This window comes from Cryptomeria japonica, chromosome 3 (genome assembly GCF_030272615.1).
Source record: "Cryptomeria japonica chromosome 3, Sugi_1.0, whole genome shotgun sequence".
NCBI lineage: Eukaryota > Viridiplantae > Streptophyta > Pinopsida > Cupressales > Cupressaceae > Cryptomeria > Cryptomeria japonica.
The window spans coordinates 234,842,462-234,865,624 of NC_081407.1; the positions used below are offsets into that span (position 1 = coordinate 234,842,462).

Here is a 23,163-nt window from a genome sequence, read left to right on the forward strand (position 1 = left end):
AAGCTTCTATGTAAAACAACAATTGTTTTGGAATGCTTGAATCAAGCTCCAATAGATGCATCAAGTGGTGAACCTTATGGAACTGTTTGAAATGCTGCTTTGTGCTCTAGGTCTAATACTGGTTTTGCACTTGATTTCTAATGTCAAAAATCAATTAATGATTCTTTCACCAAATTTGAGGGTAACCATTCTCATATAAACTATTGCTTCCTGATCTTGATTAATTAGTTCATTTACTCTTTTTGACACACATACACACATGTTACCTCTGTTGTAATATCCTTAGTTATGTGTCTGAAGCAGAGAAGCGGAAATCGCCTAGAATCACCCAAACTCGGCGAGTCCAAGTCCGAGTCACCCCCCACGAGTTCAAAAAACTCAGACTTGGACTCGGCCAAGTCCAGGGGCAAACTCGCCCAACTCGCTAACTCAAATCGCCCAAACTCGCGAGTCCTGTCGTGCAAACTCAGTCGGCACTGGGCATTCAAAAAACACATTTTTAAAAGTTTTTTTAAGTTGTTTTTTTTTTTGCTTTATTGTCCACTGATTGGGTCGACCAGGTAGATATAGAGGCTAAGGCTGTAGCCATGGCAAAGGAGCAAAGAGTACAAGCAGATACAGGAGAGCTAGAGGCAAATAGTGACACAGATATTCCTGATGTTGGTGAGGTTGGCATGGTGTCATGGGGAGAGGCTATGGCTGTCGAATCATCTAGGGCCTACCTCAGACGCCTCGGAAGGCTGGGGGATGCATACTCCTCTGAGCCATAGGCTTGTAGATGTATGTACCTTTGGTATTTGTATGGAACATTTGATGATGATCATATAATGACATGGATTTTTTATTCCATGAGTTTTGTAATATTGTATACATTTGACATTATTTATATATCTATGTTTGTTATTTCCTTCAGCTACAATTTGCGTTTATGCTTATGTGATTGATGTATACTTGTGTATGTAATCAAATGAGCCGAGTTTGATGATGTTATTGTGTCTTTAAAGTGTATTTAATAAAGGGTGCATGAAACAAGTTTTAAATCTTTAAAAATCTCTAAATTTCTTGAGTTTTTCACTTTGCCGAGTCTAGCCAAGTCTGAGTCTGAGTCGGCCTTGCCGAGTCTGGGTCCCGTTTCTTTGGTATGAAGGTTTAATTGAAGATGTTTTCTAAGATGATTCTTGAATGTCAAAATCAAATATTTTGGCCCATCCTGTGCTGATTGATTTAGCTTTTTGCAGGCCATAACTTAAAGTTCAAAACTTCAATACGACACATTGTTTCTTTTATGTAAACATGTTATACTCTTTATGCAAAATCTATAGGAAGCTTGCAGGTATAGCTACGTATCTTCTACAAAACTACCCTTTAGGTGAGGACTGCACAGTCAATGAAATGGCCTCTGGGGTTTCTTACTGTATTTTCTCATTATAACAAGGACGATGCCTCCTTTTGAGTGCCACCATTTTTCTTTTCGCTTTTCTTATTTGGTTCCTGGGCAGACTTCTCTAGTTCTTTACAAGTAAGTTTTATGTTTCCTTTATCAGCTAAGTTGCACTGGTTTCACTGTTCAAATCTATTTTCCTGGTTCCAGCTTGTAATGTCTATGGCCTGAGGCATACTTGTATGTCTTTGGCCTTTTAAACTTTTTCCTAATATAAGCATTTTCATGTCATCTTGAAAACCTCATATTGAGGAAAACTAAAGAGCGTGTTTGCAATTGGTCATGTGTAAAGCTTTGATGTGTTGGGGATTTCCCCCAGTTTTATATTAACTTGTCTGTTCAATATTTTTTTTGAGATATTTCCGATAATTCTTTATGCCATTCATCATTTTGATAGGTCTATTTCAAGCTCAATTTATGTGCCAGTTATTCAGTTATGTCAAAGCCATCATCTTTCAAAAGGACAATACTTAATAATCAAAGCAAATAATTGGCATGTCTTCATTGCCATCTCTCAAGGTGTTTCTGTTGGAAAATTTATCACCTACATGAAACGAACATAGTTGTCATTTCTACAATTTTTGTACAAGGGTTCCACTGTCAAATCTATTGAATTTTCATCATTAACTTCATATTGTCTCCATATCACTGTCTAAAAAATGATTAACCAAATTGACGGGAGTTGTTGGTGGGGCCTGGGATGTGATGAACTAGGATTCACCTAGTACATACATATTCAATTTTTTTATAGGTAAATTTTATAAAAGGACTTCCAGTCCCACAAAAAAGCATGAAAAATCTTTTTTTTCCATCAATTCAGTCAGATGACAGATAAAAAAACAAACTGCAATTAAACTATTCAATTGGAATTTTATGGAAGGAATCACAGGAAATCCAAAATTCAGATACATTACATCATTTTCTACTTTATCATTACACAATATCAAGTCTAGCTATGGATTTTCCTCTTGGTTTAGAAAAATCTATACAATTAGAGAGTGTTCTCATCTTCACATGCAGTCCCACAACTCCCGCTAAGAATCTTTGTCCCTTTGATGGGATTTGCCAGAGAATATTTGTTAACGAAGGCTCCAAGATTCTGCAGCAGGACATATAATTATTGCCAGGTGCTCCAAAATCTGCATGCTCCTGAATCTTTGAACATCATAGACACCATCGTCAAACTGGTCATGAATCTTTGACGGTAAATTTGTATATATGTTAGCTGATAGTGAAGATAAGGAACCATAGCTCACCCTTCAACAGCTTTTCAACATTAGGTTTTTCTAGGATAAAATCCTTGTGTCTATCACTTTTTCATTTGTTTTGATGCATAAACTTGTATGATTTTTTTCCATAAAACACTCCACTATCTCAATGTCATAACCCCTCTTTGGACATTGGATTATCGTGATTAAATAAATACGATAATTAAAACATTTATTAATTAACATTTAATAATATTGGAAAATCGTCTCATTTATGAGACTTCACGATTTTCCTCTAAAGTGAGAGGGTTGTCATAACCCCACACCCTGGTGATGTAATCAATAATAGATTTTGTGATTCTTCATCATAATAATAAATTATCATTTATTATGTAATTAATAATATTAATAGTAATATTAATCATTCATTAATATAAAAATAATATTAATATTATAATAAGACTGTCATATCCCCTCCTTGATCGTTATATATATATATATATATATATATATATCTTAAATAAAGTGATTATTAGTAATTAATATGATAATTATGAAACCAAAGATTATTTGTAATGATTAAATATTATTATTTTTTAATTAATATATTTATTAATATTTATTATTAAACTTTATAGTTTTATCTTATAATATTACATCTTAATGTTCTATATTTCTTCCATTATCAAAGAGACAAGTCGTAAGGAAAGAGACTACAGTATGTTAAGGATTATGTCCAGAAGGGAAGCATGAATATGAAAAAAAGATAACTATGATATCGAAGGTAGAGATGCATATTTTGGTGCTAATCTAGCAATGAGTGGCGAAAACGATATTGGTGTTATTTAGTATTAGTCATCCATTAAGTTTGAGAAGTACTAGATGGATGGTATGAAAGATCTAGCAATCCTTCTTGTCCTATATCGATCCATAGTCTCCAAGGAAGTGCTAAGACAAACAACATAACACATCAAATAATTACTGACAAAGAATTGAACTATATGGTCTCCTTATTATTAACAACTCAGGTGTCATCAAAGAAATGTTGAAAATCAGCGATCAACACCAATATCATCCAGCAATTATCCAGAAGACATCGACATTATATATATATATATATCATTAAGCAAATTCCAATTAAATAAGTTTAAATAGGATTATGCTATCAAACAAATATCAATTAAGACACGTAAGACATAGTCAACAATTAATAACTTATGGTTATGATTAGACTATAACAAATATTTACGAAGAAGTATGTTTAAGGGAAATATATATATATATATCACTAAGCAAATTCCAATTAAACAAGTTTAAATAGGATTATGCTATCAAACAAATATCAATTAAGACACGTAAGACATAGTCAACAATTAATAACTTATGGTTATGATTAGACTATAACAAATATTTACGAAGAAGTATGTTTAAGGGAAATGATATTAAGTAAATTAACTAATAATATTTAGAGGAGGACGTGGCTGTTAGAGAAAACCATTCCATTGAAAAGATATTACTCTTGACATTGCAACTATTCAATAGGTATTTAGAGAGGGAAGATAGTGTATCGGGAAGGGAGGGAGATATATAATCTGTGCTCATTAAAATGAAATTATTATCGATCAATTCAGAACTGTTATCTAGTTATAGGCATAACATCCTTGTTCCTAGTGGTATGCATGTTGATGTGCTTAATATGCATGCTTAGTATATGAAGCTCGATAATGTCTTTATACATAATTTTAACAATAATATTAACATAGTTTAAAATATGTATTATAGTAAAACATAGTTTCATGACAGTGGCAGGGCATGTCTGACATGCATCAGATCTGTCTGCCATTCCCAGCCACTAAATATATTCATAACTAATAATGTTTTGCAGTGGCAGTGTTAATAGGTTATTAGCAAATATATAAATTATTGGTAACATTATTTTACATATATATATATATATACTCAAATCACAATAAGGAATAATATAAGGGTTATAAATATGAATACTGATATAATAACAACTATTAATACAATAAATATAATTAATGTAGTATCTTTTAGTAACGACTCTATAATAATATATAATAATTCATAAAACTGGTAATTTAATAAATGTAAATGATTTATAAATGAATCGGAATAAGATTAAATTATCTAGTACTTGATTGACTAAAGAAAGAATGTCTCAGATTTGTTTTCATGTTAAGATAGCCTTGACTCTTGATCAAGTTAGTTTAAGTCGTAAGCACTTGAAAGTAGATTAATTATGGTTTAATTAGACCAAATCCTAGTAGGGGACATTACACTCAATCACTTAGGAAATAGATGTGTTCAGCAGAATACAGGCATTGTGCTTGTTCATAACAGTGAATAAATATAGAAGATAGTTACAAGGAGAAATGGGGCTACCAGTACAGGGAGAGAGATGTGAATCAAATTATTATTGTTATGTGAGTAAAATAATAAAAAGACAGCTATATTATACATTAAATTATTAATGTAGTCACCAGAAATTGTGGGTATGGGGAAACAGATGCAGTCCATGTCCCTATAATGAAATTTCCAGGTAGCATGATCCTTGTCACACTATTATCTTTGTGGAATGGTAATGAACCACATGCAGATAGTAAAATGGAAGGGATATGATATGTGATATACAATGAATGTAGGAAATTCGAGTGTGTACACTATTGCATGATGGATATGTTACAAAGATGGCATAAATAGAGTTGAAGAAGCATCAAGTTGCAGCCTTCAAATGTGATTCAAATGTTCAATAGCATAGAACTTTGGAATAGCACATAAAGAAAGAAAATTGATGAATCGCACACTAAAATATCCAAGCCAGCCATGATTGCATTCAGCTACAAGAAAAATCAATTCTTGGCTTCAAGTCAAGACAAGAACAAGCACACCTACTTTGTCCAATTCACCCTCTCAATTTTGTAATCTATTCATCAATCTATGGATGCAATTCCATGTATCAAAATCCAAATTCAAGAAAACTCCAGTTCATGCAATAAGTTTTATCTTGAATTCTGAGTTGCAAGGACAATGTAGAATGAGCAACTAGGGGAGGATAATTCATTACTTTTCATCCAACCCTTCTACAGATTTCAAGTTACAATGGAACAGACTAGATAGGCTTCAACATATTAGAATAATATCTTTAATATTTATTATTAATGGTCAATTATGTAACTTAATGTACATATTAGGTAGTTTCTAATTTTCTTTTGTTTACGATTGTTTCATAATAGAAACACCGTTTTCTAATTCTTTAAATGATCTTTCGATCATTTCATTAATTCATTCAATAATTTACCAAAACATGGTATCAAAGCGGGATATATAAATTCAATCAAAAAATTAAATATTTGTGAATTTTTTCTGTAAAGATTGAATTTTTGGGACCTTTTTTTTTAGGTTCTTCAAACCCTTCTGTGTTTGTGAGTTTTTTCAAAAGTGGTTTTTCTGACTTTAAACCCAAGAAGGGTCTTAGATCCATCTTCTAACTCTCGTGTCGCACCACGAACTGGTCAAGGGTTTTTCGACCGCAATTGTTTTTTTGGCTCAAGGGTTTTTGTTGAGGTCGTGATCGCATTTTTTTTTGGGTGGATTTTTTTATTCTTGGCGAATATCTTTTTCTAAGCAATTTTTGACAAATCCCAACGCCAATCTCTATGTTTTCCACGGCTTTTTCTGCCCTATGTGATGCCATTATTCTTTGCGTATTTGTTTGGTCTCTATATGCGCGACGTATTTTCGCACCTGCATACGCATGCGACCTATGTTTTGTGCATTCCGCGATGGCCTCTTCCAGAGATCTTCCTACGCATGACCTGCTTCTCTTAGCTTGGACGATCTCCCTCCGTTTTCCACATTTTTTCCTGCACAACGGGTTTATTTTTCGCACGGGATTATTTCTTGGTGGCAGCTAGGATTTTAATTCTTGTTTTCTATGCTACAATAAAATAAAATAAAAAATTTTGACAAATCTGACTAGGTTTTTTCAGAAAGCCCTTTGAATTTTTGTCAGAATTAATTTTCAATAGAAGATTCCTTGTGGGTTTTACCATATTTTTTTGGGGGTCTTTGTTAGAATTTTATGGGTCTGCAGACATATGTACCTCAGGATTCGTGCTAGTTGTACTTCGTACTTCTCGAAGTTTGTACCTGCATCTGCCTCTATTTTCTATATTGGGATCCATGCCTCGGATTCCATAATTAGTTTTTCGCCTCTTCAAAATTTTTCATTTTCCGTGCCTCAAAAAGTGTGCACGATGACGTCTTTTACCAACGTAATGTTGGAAGGTAGTCAACGATTCAACAACAAAAATTATAACACATGGAAGCAGCGGATGATGACCATCTTTGAATATCGCTGCCTTGATACCCTCGTTTTGGTTACAAAAACTCATCCTACCATAGCTGGCCAAGATAAAGATAAGTTTGACGAGCGCAACCAAGAAGCGGTCATGCTTATCAAACTTTCAGTTACTAATGATCAATTGCCACAAGTGCCATCTGGCAAGACAGTTGCAGAGATCTGGAGTATTTTGAAGGATCTCTATCAGACATCAAATAAGAGCCATGCGTTCTTCCTAAACAACCAGCTATTTTCTATCATGATGGATAAGCGTATGTCCCTACATGAGCATCTGACAAAGATTAAGGACATTTGGGATCAGCTCGACGAATTGGTTGGAAAATGGAGTAAGAGGATATGGTAGTTATAACCCTAAAGAGTACCTAAATCCTATGAGCACTACATAGAAACACTCAATATTACTTCAACAAATGTTGACTTAAAGTTTCTAGACTTGTGCACCAAAATTTTGCATCGTTGCAAACAACAGTTTGGTAGTAGTGCTACTTTGTCCTCCTCAAAACAAGCCTTCACAACCAAATCCTTTCACAAGGATAAAGGCAAATCTTAGTCACCTCAATAGAAAGGCCCTAGTCAGTCTCAGAATAGCTCGAAGAAGAAGAAAGTTCAGTGTAACTACTACCACAAATATGGTCAATTAATAAAGGACTGTCAAAATCAAATAGATTCCGAACAGCGGAAGCAGGGAAGGTCTCAGCCTAAGGCCAATGTCGCAAAGCACTCAAAGCATAAAGAATCTGCATTTTACGCTTTCATGGAGAAACATCCTAAAAATCATGTGAAATCTTTTTCTTGGTAGATAGTCTCCGGTGATTCTTGACACTTCACTCATCGGTGTGATTGGTTCACAGACTTGTCACCTTTCATTGATTCAATCATATTTGGGGAGGTGAAGAGTATACTGTTGTCGGTAAGGGTAACGTTCAAATACAGTCTAGTGGGAGGAATCTCAGATTCCTCAATGTATACTGTGTTCCTGGCATGGAACTAAACCTTCTCTCAATGAACCAAATTATGCAACATTCTCCTCAGCTTGATGTGATATTCAGTTCACACAAGTGTTCGATTGTTGATCGTGCAACTCGCACTATTGTGAGTGTTGGCATTCAAGATCATGGTCTATATCATAGATGAAAAACTCGGCGAGCAATTCAAAAACTCGCGAGTAATCGCGATCCATAATCCCGCGCGAGTTAATCGCGAAAATACTCGGGGCGATTTTTTTATATACTCGCCGCGATTTTTTTGGCAAATAATCGCTGTTAATGGCCAAAACCCGCCCGAAACGCGGCACAAAATGCGAGAAAAACGCGACTTAAGTCGCAGGCAAAAAAAAAACCGAAGTCTTTATTCCATTTCGCGGCTCGCGCGACTCCGGAAGGCAAAAAACGCCACACGATTTGCATAGGGTTTGCATTTGCACGCACGACCAGGTATCTTTTTGTATTGTTTCATTTCGAATACACAGTCATTTTGACTGTGTAATACACAGTCATTTGAAATGACTGTGTATTACACAGTCAAAATGACTGTATTGTTTGCATTTGCACGCACGACCAGGTATCTTTTTGTATTGTTTTATTTCGAATACACAGTCATTTTGACTGTGTAATACACAATCATTTGACTGTGTATTACACAGTCAAAATGACTGTATTGTTTGCATTTGCACGCACGACCAGGGATCTTTTTGTATTGTTTTATTTCGAATACACAGTCATTTTGACTGTGTAATACACAGTCATTTGAAATGACTGTGTATTACACAGTCAAAATGACTGTATTGTTTGCATTTGCACGCACGACCAGGTATCTTTTTGTATTGTTTTATTTCGAATGACTAAGACTGTGTAATACACAGTCATTTGAAAATGACTGTGTATTACACAGTCTTAGTCATTTCAAATGACTGTGTATTACACAGTCACGGTCATTTCAAATGACTGTGTAATACACAATCATTAGTAATTAGTAATTACAATTTACAGTCATTTCAAATGACTGTGTATTACACAGTCATCAGTCATTTGAAATGACTGTGTAATACACAGTCATTTGAAAATGACTGTGTATTACACAGTCACAGTCATTTCAAATGACTGTGTAATACACAGTCATTTCAAATTTTCAAATGACTGTGTATTACACAGTCATCATTACACAATCACAGTCATTTCAATTTTCAAATGACTGTGTAATACACAGTCATTTCAAATTTTCAAATGACTGTGTATTACACAGTCATCATTACACAGTCACAGTCATTTCAAATGACTGTGTATTACACAGTCACAGTCATTTCAATTTTCAAATGACTGTGTAATACACAGTCATTTCAAATTTTCAAATGACTGTGTATTACACAGTCATCATTACACAGTCACAGTCATTTCAAATGACTGTGTAATACACATTCATTTTCAAATGACTGTGTATTACACAGTCATCAGTCATTTGAAATGACTGTGTAATACACAGTCATTACAGTCATTTCAAATGAGAAATGACTATGTATTACACAGTCATTTTCAAATGACTGTGTAATACACAGTCATTACAGTCATTTCAAAATTTCAAATGACTGATGACTGTGTAATACACAGTCATTTTCAAATGACTGATGACTGTGTAATACACGGTCATTTGAAATTTTGAAATGACTGTGTAATACATAGTCATTTTCAAATGACTGATGACTGTGTAATACATTAATCATTAATGTACATTGTAATTAATGACTGTGTATTACACAGTCAATTGTGAAATACTCATAGTCATTTGAAAATTTGAAATGACTGTCAACTGTGTAATGTCAATGTGTATTAAAGTATTTCATTTAAATTTAAATTTGAAGTTAAAAACTTAAAAAAATACACAACCAATTAAAAATTTTAATTTTAGAGAGTCATCTATTTTGACTGTAAATAAAATACAGTTATACAGTCATTGTAATTTTTGGATGTTTGTGATTTTTTTTGGTAACAATGTTATTTATCTCTAAATGTTGCCTCTCTTTTGCTAGGTTCTTTTCCACATCTTTTTGAAAGAAAATGGATTCAGCTTCTACAGTTAAAGTTGGTGGCAAAAAGAGAGACCCTTGTTGGAAACATGGGAGACCAGGTCCAAAACGAGGAGATGTTTTTTGCAACCATTGCAAAAAAATTGTAAAAGGTGGCATTAATAGGTTCAAATATCACCTTGCAAAAATTCAATGCCGAGATACCACAAGCTGTACGGAATGTACTGAAGAGGCTACGAGAGATGCAATAGCAACGCTTGAAGCATATGATCAAAGGAAGGCAACAAAAAAGAGAACAGCAGAGGCAATGGCAGCCCCAAGGGCAGATTTGAGTTCCATGGGGTCACATACAGATGTGGGGACATCTGGTTCTTCCCTTGGGCCACGGATACGAGCAAAGGGAACTTTGGACAGCAACATGGAAAACTTCTTTATTCCACGTAACACTCCTGGTGCACAACTTGGATTGCTTGGCACTGCATGGAATAAAGAGGCTCACCAACAAGCCAAGGTGGCGTGTGCTAGATTTTTTATCTACAACGATGTTCCGTTCAATGCTATTTCTAGTCCATCTTGGGACCAATTGGTCACCGCGTTGACTGTGGCAGGTAAGGGGTTCAAATCCCCAAGCCGTTACGAGGTAAGTGGACCGTTATTGCAGGATGAGGTCCAAAACACTCATGCATTAGTGGAAGAGCAAAGGACTATTTGGGAAAAGAATGGCTGCACCATTCTTTCTGATGGATGGACAGATGGTAGGAACAGGACACTCATCAACTTTCTAGTTGCTTCAAGAGGACAGTTAGTATTTTTAAAATCAATTGATGCCTCCAATGAAGTGAAGAATGCGGAGACCTTGTGCAACATGTTGGATGAAGTGGTGATGGATGTGGGAGTGCAGAATGTCATCCAAGTTGTGACTGATAATGCAGCTGCATATGTGGCAGCCGGCAAACTTCTAATGGCTAGACATCCGACATTATTTTGGAGCCCTTGTGCTGCCCATTGTCTTGACTTGCTCCTTGAGGACATAGGGAAACTAAGTTGGGTAAAGAAAGTGGTTGAAGATGGAAGGAATATCACCAAATACATCTACAATCACACATGGGTCCTGAATCTTATGAGAGAACACACTGAAGGTAAGGATCTTGTGCGGTCGGGGGTCACACGCTTTGCTACCAATTTCCTCACCTTGCAGAGCATACTTGCTACATTGCCCAACCTGAAGCGGATGTTCGTGAGTGAAAGATGGTTGGGGAGTCCTTATGCTACAAAGCCTGAAGCAGAGAAGGTTGTGATTGCCATTTTTGATACTAATTTTGCCAAGATGGTGGAGGAGATCATCAATGTAAGTTTTGAAACTTTAATTGATGATTTATTATTTAATTTTCTAATATTTCAATCTGCTGATTTTGTTAGATTTTTTATATCTAGGTGTCGGAACTGTTGGTGAGGGTGCTACGAATGGTGGATGGGGATCATAACTCCATGGGGTATCTATATGAGGCCATGGATAAGGCCAAAGAGGCGATTCAACACTTGTATGGGTCAAACAAGACCAAGTATGAACCCATATGGCGCATAATTGATCGGAGGTGGAACCATCAACTCCACCAACATATTCATGCTGCTGCCTACTTCTTGAATCCCAAGTTTTTTTACTCTCCGAGTTTCAAAGCAAATGCAGAGGTTAGAACTGGCCTTGACACATGCATTCGGAGATTAGTTGATGATGAGATCCTTCGAGACCTGATACTTGATGAGTTGCAGAGTTATAAGAAGGCCTTAGGGGAATTGTTTTCTTCACCTGATTGCAAACGTAGGAGAGCCACCTTACGACCAGGTAAAAAAAAACATATGTTTAATTTTTACCATTTATTTCTCTCTTTAAGATTATTGAAATCTTTACAAGTTATAAATCACATTTTGTATCCTTGCAGATTTGTGGTGGGAAGATTATGGTGCCACAACGCCTAATCTTCAAAAGCTTGCCATCCGCATATTATCACAGCCTTGTAGTGCTTCTGGCTGTGAGCGCAACTGGAGTGTTTTTGAGAACATCCACACAAAAAAGCGCAATAGGTTGACTCAACAACGCTTGAATGATCTTGTCTATGTGCGGTACAACATTCGATTACATGAGAAGAAGGTGCTAGGGCAAGATTCACATGAAGCACTTGACTTGGATGACATTGATCCATATGCAGCAGAATGGGTTGCTTCTCCTGATGATGTTGATAATGATTTGGATCCATTCCTTACTAATGAGCAGCTGAGTGAGTTGGAGAGGGCAGGAGAGGAATGGGATGCGGAAGTGGCAGCACGTGAGGAGGAGCAGGAGGTTGATCATGCAGAAGAGGCACCTGTTAGTGTTGAGGATGTTGCCACTACTTCAGCACCACCCACCCAGCGGCCACAATCTATTTTGAGCTTTAGTCGTAGACGCAATTTATGATTTCTTATTTTCATAATTTCATTGATACCAAACTTTGAACTTGATATGTAATCAGAATTTCAGAGGTTCTTGTTTTGTGGTCTATGACTCTATAACTCTATGAGACTGTCACTATGGTACGTTGATATGTATTGAACTCTTATACATATGTTGCACTTGGTTTTTGGTTTATGCTATGATACTTGCATTTGTTGCTATGTATTACCAAAAAAATTTGATTTATATATCATGGAAATCATATATGTTATACAAATTTGGTGTAAATGTGTGTTTTTGAATTATATATAAAAAAAAAATGTATTTTCAAATGTTCGATAAAGTTGCCGAGTTTTGCCGAGTTTTTTGCCGAGTTTTGGCGAGTCCCGAGTTTTTAAAATTTTTTGGCCTTGCCGAGTTATTGCAAAATCCGAGTTTTTCATCTATGGTCTATATAGACTTGTGCATACGAGTGATTCTCTTGAGCATGCCTTTGCAACTAAATCATCTTCTATCAGCAATCTCTAGCATCAGTGGTACGGCTACCTAAACATTCATTATCTTGCTCAGCTTGTTTGGGAGGATTTAGTTCTTGGCTTACCTAAGATCCAAACTCAGAATCACCGAGTTTGTGGAGCTTGTCAGGCTGGGAAGCAACACAAGACACCATTCAAGGATGGTGACTCATGGCGAGCCTCAAAGGTATTGCAGTTGGTTCACACTGATGTATGTGGTCCAATGAATACACCTTTTGTTACTGGTTCCAGGTATTTCTTGCTTTTTGTTGATGATTTCAGTAGTAAAATGTGTGTGTACTTTCTTAGATAGAAATCAGATTTGTTTACTGTATTTCAGAAGTTTAAGGCTTAGTAGAAAAAGAGTCAAGTTGTCCCATAGTCACTCTTAGGTCAAATAATGGGGGGGGAGGGCAGTTTTGTTCTATCGCTTTCTCCAACTTTTGTGATACACACGGTATCAAATGCCAATTAACCACACCTTACACTCCTCAATGGAACGGCATTGTAAAATGTCGTAACCGCACTATAACTGAAATGGCTAGGTCAATGTTGGAACACAAGAATGTTCCTAAGAAATATTGGGTAGAAGCAGTATACATCGCAGTCTATCTCCTTAATCGGTCTCCCACACAAGCTATTAAGGGGAAGACTCTTGAGGTAGCCTGGACTATTCGCAAAACTAGGATCAGTCATCTAAAAGTCTTTGGCTCTTTAGCATATGTTTGGATTCCAGATGCCAAGCGCTCCAAGTTGGATTCCAAGAGTCAGAAACTTATGTTCACAGGATACAATGACAACCACAAGGCTTATCGGCTAACTGATGTAGATACTGATCGTCTTGTCTTCAGTCGCGATGTTGTCTTTGATGAAGAACAAGGACCTTTTCAGCTATCCTCGTCTAAGCAGAATTCTAAGGATTGGCCTTTGAAGGCTACTGATTTGGGTGTTCATCTTCCATTTGGTTCACCTGATGGGAGGGACAACGCAAACTCTGAATTTGATGATGCACTACCCAAAATTCCTCCAGATGATGCTAATCTTCCACCTGTTCCAGCTCCAGTTCCAGTCATTCCTCTTATATTTGATGTTGGTTCTTCTACTCTTTGGCCTAAATGGTGGGCTAAGACCATAAGTGATCTTTGTCTTGATGAGCTCATTGAGGGTAGATCTTCCAGAAACAAGAGCAAGCAACAAAATACAGTCAACTTTGCTCTCATGACCAACATTCACAATGTTTTTGAGCCTCAAACATATTCTGAGGCTAAAGGGATTCCTAAGTGGGAAAACGCTATGGAAGTTGAACACCATAGTCTTTTGAAGAATAACAATTGGGTCCTTTCTGATCTTCCACCAGAGAAGAAGCCCATTAGCTACAAATGGGTGTATAAAGTTAAGTACAAATCCGACGAAACCCTTGACAAGTACAAAGCTTGTCTTGTTGCTAGGGGGTTCTCACAAAAGGAAGGCATTGACTATGAGGAGACTTTTGCTCCTACAACCAAAATGAGTACCATACGGCTTGTCCTTGCCTTAGCAGCTCGGTTTGGTTAGAAAGTCCATTAGATGGATGTTAAGAGTGCATTCCTCAACGGTGAGTTGCAGAAAAAGGTCTACGTGACACAGCCTCCAAGGTTTAAGATTACAAAAAAAGAACATCAAGTGTGCAGACTAGTGAAAGCACTCTATGGCCTGAAACAAGATCCTCAAGCTTGGTATATCAAGATTGACAAGTACCTTACGGATAATGGTTTTCAGAGGAGTCCATCTTATTCTAATTTGTATGTCAAAAACACTGGTGATGATATTCTTATTCTTGTTGTCTATGTTGATGACCTCATTATCACTGGTAGTTCAGCATTTGTGATCGATCAGATCAAACAGAGTTTGTGCCAATCCTTTGACATGACAGACTTGGGACTTCTGCATTATTGCTTAGGTGTTTAAGTTTGGCAGACTACAAGTAGTATCTTCATCTCTTGGTCAAAGTATGTCCGTAGTCTATTGGACAAGTTTTGGATGCAAGATTGCAAACCTACATCCACACCTATGGAGAAAGGGTTGAAGCTAACAGCCAAATCAGATTCACCTACGGTGGATGAATCGGCATCCAAGCAACTAGTGGACAATCTCATCTACCTTACTGTTACTAGGCCCAATCTCGGTGTTGTAGTGAGCTGCATTTCACGCTTCATGACAGCCCCCAAGGCTGATCATTGGCTATCAACAAAGCGTGTGCTGCATTATGTGAAGGGCACTTCTGATTTTGGTCTTCTATACAGCATAAGTCACGATCCTAGACTCAATGGTTACACAAACTCAAATTGGGCAGGTTTCATTGATGACAGAAAATCAACATTTGGGTATTTTTCAGTTTAGGATATGGTGCAATCACATGGACTAGCAAGAAGCAGCAAGTCGTGGCTCTTTCCTTGACAAAAGCAAAGTATTGAGGAACAATTAAGGCAGCGTGTGAGGCAGTTTGGCTACGAAGGATGCTTCCAAACATGCAAATGTCTCAAGCAAATCCTACTCCCCTTTACTATGACAATAAAGGGGTGCTCAAACTAGCCAACAATTCGGTATTCCATGAGAAAACCAAGCATGTTGAACTTCATTGTCACTTCATTCGAAAGTTGGTTGAAGACAGATCAATTCAGTTGTTGTATGTTTCGACGGCGGATCAAACAACAAATATCCTCACCAAGTCTTTGAGCCCAGACAAGTTTGTAAAATTTAGGTGGCAACCTTGTGTAATTGATAAATTGACCATTAAGGGAGGGTATTAGAATAATATCTTTAATGTTTATTATTAATGGTCAATTATGTAACTGTTGATGTGTTTTTTATGCACATGCGAACACAGAATAAAATACCAAGGTATCTTATCCTCTCTTGAACAAAGTTTCCCCAAATGCTAAAGATTTCGCCTAAGGATCAATCGAGGCAACTCCAAGGTTCTTATATGTAGGGTCTCTATGTGTGGATAAGCTCTTGTGGTATGATGTGATTATGCTGAAATCACAAGGGGACTTACATTCAACTACCTGAGAGTTTAATCTGCTAGAACTTGAATCCTATCTACTAGCTGGAAGATAAAGAAATATCAAAAGATACAGGGTTTGGAGAATCAAATCTAAGACCTAGAATGCAAGAAGATGGATGAAGAACTAGGTGGCGTCCTACTGGGCTGGGTCTCACAATCAAGTTGAACAATCTGACACCAACTCAATGCGATTTTCTAAGGGATGCTTCGAATATATTCAAATCGTACACCATCCGACACTGATCACCGTTCAAGTTAATGCATGAACAATAGACGCATAACGACTTGAGATGAAGCTCATTCTATGCCAGTTGACCACGCAGGGCGCACTTACAATCAGCAAGAGGCTAGTGGTTTGGACTAGGTGGATTCCACGCGAGTGCATTCAGTAACTTCCTTCATTCAATCTAATTATCTATCATCTAAAACAGAGATTCAACAAGAGACCATGCATATTGCAAAGAAACGACATACTTCACCATAACTTCAATGAAAATGGGGTTCATTTACAATTTAGGCTACAATTTCTTGCCTTTTCCTCCTACTCTATTCTAATTGCTATTCTATTCACTATTCTAGGCACTAACTCTTGACTAACTATTAACTATTAACCTTTACAAATGAAGAGCCAGAGCTTTATATAGGGAGCTCTTTACAATTCAATGGCTCTGATTGATTTACAATCAATGGCTAGGATTACAAGATGAAAACCCTAATTAGGGTTTGTTACAACAAACTCCTTTAGCCAATGAGAATATTACATTTCATGAGTGTGAACCAGTAGGAAATCGGGGTAGGTGCCTCGAAGTTTGTGCCATCACTGGTGAGTCAGGTACATTGAATCTAGACATGCTAATGTGGATCTATCTGACTGGAGGAACAATGACTACGATGCCACCTTGTCTCACACTTTCCTAGTCAATGAACGTTGTATTTCTCGATATTCAATGTGATGAAAAGCTAACTTTGATTAACTCTTTTGAAACCATCTGCTTCTTCAACGTACCCTTGCATTGGCCTTGGTTGATCCTCCTCTGTCCTTGATGTACTTGATGGGTGGCGCACCCTTCCTTGGCACTCTTGCGTTTGATGAAACCCCTTCACGGTCAAGTCACTCCTCCTCTGGTAGCTCATATCACCTTGAAATGTTTATAAGATCTTTCTTCTGATATCTTGTGGTTTCTCCATGTGGAAGAATGAAGATATTGAGGATAGCTTGCAACTCCTTGAACACTTGAAGCCTTCCAACACTTTGAGTCTTCTTTTATGCGCTTGAAGTGTCCTTGATGAACGATGGAACTGGAAAAGGTTGCCCCTATCCTAGCATGATCTTCTTCCAACTTGATTTGATTGACCTGTAGAACAAACAAAAGATGATTAAGAATACATGATATATTCATTCTAACATAGCATTTCTTACCTTAAATCATCAACAAGAAGGCATTAAGATCAACTTGCTTTGGACCCTCTCCAAGGACAGGACCTATAATAAAATGTGCTATGGATCCTCTCCAAGGACAGGACCTATAATGAGATTTTCGCTCAGGACCCTCTGGAAGGACATGCCCTATAATGAAATTTGCTCTGGACCCTCTCGAAGGGTCAGGAGCGAAATTTGACAAAGTTGCTCAATTAGACCTCATTTTCAACCTTACCTTACCAAGATCAAATCATTCGCCTCCAAAATTGCCTAGGAATAGGTTTTGCTCAAGGACCTAGGCAAAGCATTAGACCTCCTAGGAATTTCGCTCTAGACCCTTTGGAAGGGTCAGGAGCGAAATTTGCATTTTAGCTCAAATTTCATCATCTCTTTGCCTCAAATCTCTTCTCAAGGCAAGAATACATCAATCTTCCCTCAACTACACCATAGGAACAAAAATATTGGTTTCAAACATGGAGCAAAATAGAGGTTTTAGGAATTTCATTCTGGACCCTTTGGAAGGGTCAGGAGTGAAATTGACATTTTGCTTGATTTTCTTTCACAAAACTCCATTTCTCATCCTTTAATCATCAAAAAATTTGCCTTCAAAAAATGCTTGGGAATGAGCTAGTTCGTAGGTTTGAGCAAGATGTAATATTTTATGGAGAAATTCACTCTGGACCCTTTGGAAAGGTCAAGAGCGAAATTGATGTTTTAGGCTCAATTCTTCCTTCTTTTCACTCATCTTGCTTTAGACTTGTCTTTTTTTGATTCCCTTCCTTGCCATGTATGTCCACCATTTGATGTCCCTAGTGAAGAAATAAGCCGTTTGGAGGATTTCGCTTTGGACCCTTTGGAAGGGTCAGGAGCGAAATTTTGCTTTTTTGCATAAATTCCTCACTTTTCCTCATTTCACTTGGTTGCAACTCATTTCCAAAGGCATAGATAGATCATTTTTCATTCAATCAAGGCGTGGAATCAAGGATTTTAACCCATGTTAGAAGCAGGAGAGGTTTTTAGAGAAATTCACTCTGGACCCTTTGGAAGCGTCGGGAGCGAAATTCATGTTTTAGGTTCAATTTCCTCATCCCATCTCATTCCAACTTGTTTACAAGGCAAAAAAAGGGTCATTCCTCACTTAGTCAAGATGTAGGAGCAAGCTTTGAGATCTAGACTGGGAGCAAAAGAGGTTTCTAAGGAAATTCGCTCCTGTCCCTTTGGAAGGGTCAGGAGCGAATTTGGCAATTGTGCTCAAATTCTTCATCACTTCCTTGACTAAATGCCCTAGGTCTTAAAGGCAAGGCCACCCTAGCAGGATATAAGGACTTCCTCAAACTCAATTAAGACCTAACCTAGAAACAAAAGCAAGCCCTAACCTAGAGAAGGCTTTCAAAGAGACTCTGACCTGGACCACCTACTGACCAATTTGAACCTAAGCAGACCACCCTATCCTAATGAGCCCTCTGGCGACCCTTCAAAGCAAAGACTAATAGCCAAGAACCTAAAAGACTAAACCAGGAAGACTAACCTTAAAAAGCAAAAAGTAGGGGTCCCCATTTGCAATGGGGCGATGTGTGAATACGTCACAACAGTAACTTAATGTACATATTAGGTAGTTTCTAATTTTCTTCTGTTCACGATTGTTTCATAATAGAAACATCATTTTGTAATTCTTTAAATGACCTTTCAATCATTTCATTAATTCATTCAATAATTTATCAAACACAACATGACAAAGTAGTATTCACTTTTTCTCTTTTTTCCCAAAAAGGTCATGTGTGGCAGTTTAAGACCATAAAGGTGTAAATGATGTTCAATTTTCAATTCAATATGCAAGATGTATTCTAGTTTGTATTCTCTCTATCTATGTATTATCTATTTATATTATAACTCTGACTATCTTCTTTTGTATGGCAGGTGAGAGGAGTATTTATCGATTTCAATGTCCTCTTCACAAATATCGATTGTTATATATATGCAAGAGGGGAGGATCAAGCAGTGCCTTGACCGGTCATGTCTTATGGACATGACCGATCAAGACATTACTTGATCGCACCCTTTGATATATAACTATCAATCGGTGTTTATATTAATCACCAGCCCGATACTTATCGAGGTCTACGTAACTTAGCATTCCATGCCAACCGGTATTCACGTGGTATGTTTAGCCGATGTCAATCGGTGTTTGCGTGGCATATTGACCGATGTCAATCAGTGTCTAAGTTAACCGACACCAATCACTAACTAATAGTTATATATTAAGAGGTGCATACTTTGCCACCCGATAACAATTCAATAATCATTATTTGTTTGCTGCTGAGAAGATATCCGATATAAATCGGGATACATGGTTAACTCAATAATCATCAGTTATCACAGTTATAATGCAAACCGATATACCATGCTATGATATGATTATCGATATTGTAGATTGGATATATACAAATGAGGAATGATCATCAAATGAAATAGCTTGAAGTTTTCCTGATAGTTTATCGATAGGATAAATGATTGAATGAGAGACTTCATTTATCTCTCATTCAATCATTCATCTTACCGAAGCTACCATGCATTAACACTCCCTCTTAGCTAGGCAAGATAAATGAGAACAGTATATCAAGCATCACAATTCAAATGATCGTTAGTATTCTTTACACAATCTAACTCTCTAAGAAATCATATCACCTAATCACATGATATGAAGTTTCACCTAAACAAATGATACAAAATGTCCATCACGTCAATCTTGTGATGACAAGATATCACCTAAGCATGTGATATCAGTATTGCCTAAACATGCAATACTTAAGGATAATCATATGAGAAAATATTCAATTCTCATCTTTATCCAAGTTCTGGTAGGTGCACTAACATCTTATACAAATGTTTTACCACAACACAATCATGGTTCATCCATGACACACCAGAGATCCAACATGATAACTGGTTTGGACATTATAAGATCGTCACCTTATAATGTCTACATACAAGTGTTCATTATCTTGAAAGATCGTCACCTCTTAGATATGAACCCAGGGGATAAAATCCAAAATGTCCTACCATGACAAACAAGTTTACACATTAAACATCTTATTGATATGTAAATACAGATTACAAAGCAAATTACCTTTCTATCATACCTAAACCTTTTCTGAAGTGATCAACCTTCACTCTAAAAAGAGGTTTGGTCAGAATATCTGTCGTTTGATCTCCTGTACAAACATATTCTAAATGAATCACATTTTTGTCTACCATATCTCGCACATAGTGGTATGGAATCTCAATATGCTTGGATCTGTCATGGAACACTGGATTTACTGAAAGTTTTATGCAGCTCTGATCGTCACAATGTATAACAGTTGGTTTCATAGGTTCTCCAAATAACCCCACAAGCAACTTCCTAAGCCATACTGCCTCTCAGGCAGCCATAGAAGCTGCAATGTATTCTGCCTCGGTGGAGCTTTGAGCTACAGAGGACTGCTTCCTGCTGATCCAAGATATCATGGCTAAACCTAGATTGAAGCAACTGTTATCACTTGAACCTGCACCCCTGTTTGCTAAGCTATCAACTCAACAGGCTTGTGACACATGGGAACCCTCCTAGGCCTGCGGGTTGCCTAAAAATTGGAGTGAACCTCCAGAGTAAGCTGGTTCTTTTCAAATTCTGCACCTAAACTAACAATTTCTTCAGGGAAAAGAGTAAGGAGGAGAACATGTAAAACTGAAATCTAAATCTAAGGTCATTGCACCAGATGATATGTTGAAATCCAACTAAGCAAAAGATACATAGTATAATAGTGATAATAAAGCTCTTTTACACTAACCAACAACCCATAATCTTTGCATCAATACTTCATAAGAAGGCTGGATAATCACAATCCTAAGAGAAAAAACTCCTTTCACAACCTAAGACTGATAATTACTAAAAAACACAGCTTATGACCTACAAGAACATATGTATTTCTGTATAAGGCATCAACAGAAAGTGCAATTTTAAGGGGGCAAAGGCCAACCACAGAGAACTGACTAACACTAAAGACACAATAACAAAAAAAATGAGAAGCAGAGAGGTGAGCCAAGCTATTATCCCTGCCAAAAAGGTATCACCAAGCTTTATATTTCCTAAAAATGTGTTACAAAAACATTCCTTCCTGTAGAGAGAACTCAAAAATTACAGTCTGCTAAAAGATGAATGAAGAAGAACCCTTACAAAAATGAAGTCTTCTAGTATATATGCTTTTTGCAAAGGCAGTCAAAAAGACTCCACCTCCTCTTCTTGGGTCAAGCAAACTCAAAAAACCCACTTTTTGGGGCCCCCAAACATGTCTGAAAGGGAATGTACTTGAGCCAAAAAGTCAAGCCACCCATGCTACAACCATAAAAGCCCTTAAATGCACCATAAATGACTCTGAAATATCCCTGACAGGCCTGCAAGCCTTCATAAATGCACAAAATATCTCTCTTTCGACTCTATCAAATAAAAATAAAAATACATTTCATAAAGTGACTTTTGAAATTTATTATTTAATTAAATATTTTGTTTTATTTTATTTTTATATTTTAAAGGCAAAACGGTAATAAATGAAACAATGAAAAAAATATTAACAAAGTGACCCATTTCACTTTAATAACATTTTCTTATTGTTTTATTTGTTATTATTTTGATTTTAATTATAAAAATAAAGTAAAAAATAAATTATTTAATTAAATAATAAATTTCTTTTTTATTTTTTTTTGAAAATCACATTAATTAAATGCATTGAATTTTTTTATTATAAAGAAGTCTTATAAAAGACATACTTATTAAGTGATTTATAATCACTTAATAAGATATTTAGATGAAATAAAGTATTAAGTGATATTATAAATCACTTAATAAGCATGCTAGTAACCTATTACATGGTCTCTTGCATTTCACGTGGCATAGAAAGGATAAAAATAAAAATGCAAAGGCAAACATGCCTTAAGGCGATTCGATGATATTTTGAGGGGAAATATAACCCTAAAACTCTCACTTCACTCCTCATTTTGCATTCGATATACTTCTTCGTTGGAAACTTCACTTGGAAGCTCTGTTGGGCGCCGCTAGGGTTTGGACTGGGCATGAAAGGAGGAAAATTGGTCATTTGCTGTGTGCTGGGCACAATTCTGAGTGCTGGGCGCCATGGGGCTTTTGCAACCTGATCTCCGTTCTTTGCATTTGCCGATTCTGAGCACATTGGGGCTAATTTCGTTGATGTTGATAGTTAAAACTGCGAATTTCTTCGCACCTCCTTGGCATTCGACACTTTATCTCTGCTGCTGGGCGCGATTTTCTGAGAAATGTTGGGGTGCCGCCATGAGGGGTTTGGAGGCTCGATTTGGGTTTGAAACTGCCACCTTTGGTTGCATTTGTTATACGCCTTAGAGATGCCATGACTGATATATGGATTTTATAGAAGCTGAGCGCTATCCTTCTGATCTCTTGGCGATTCTTCCCTTTTTAGCCACCATACTGTCGTCTTCAAAGGAAAAAATGCAAATCCTCCCATCATTAATGGTGATCTCAGGTGCATATATTTTAATTCTGAAAGTCTTTTCTATCGAAAGAATTTCCTTTCTGAAAACTATCTCTGACAATAGTTTAACTTTTATGACTGAAATGTGCTTTGATTTTTTGCAAAAATTTGCTCCTTCCTGGCCTTCATTTGCATATT

At 36.7% G+C, this 23,163-nt stretch overlaps 1 protein-coding gene across 2 annotated transcripts in view; it reads right to left on the minus strand.

Moving 5' to 3' along the window:
• LOC131074404 (proline iminopeptidase) overlaps window positions 1-23,163 on the minus strand; it is a 226,346-nt gene that overhangs the window by 140,440 nt on the left and 62,743 nt on the right. The gene's annotated exons all lie outside the window — the stretch shown is intronic.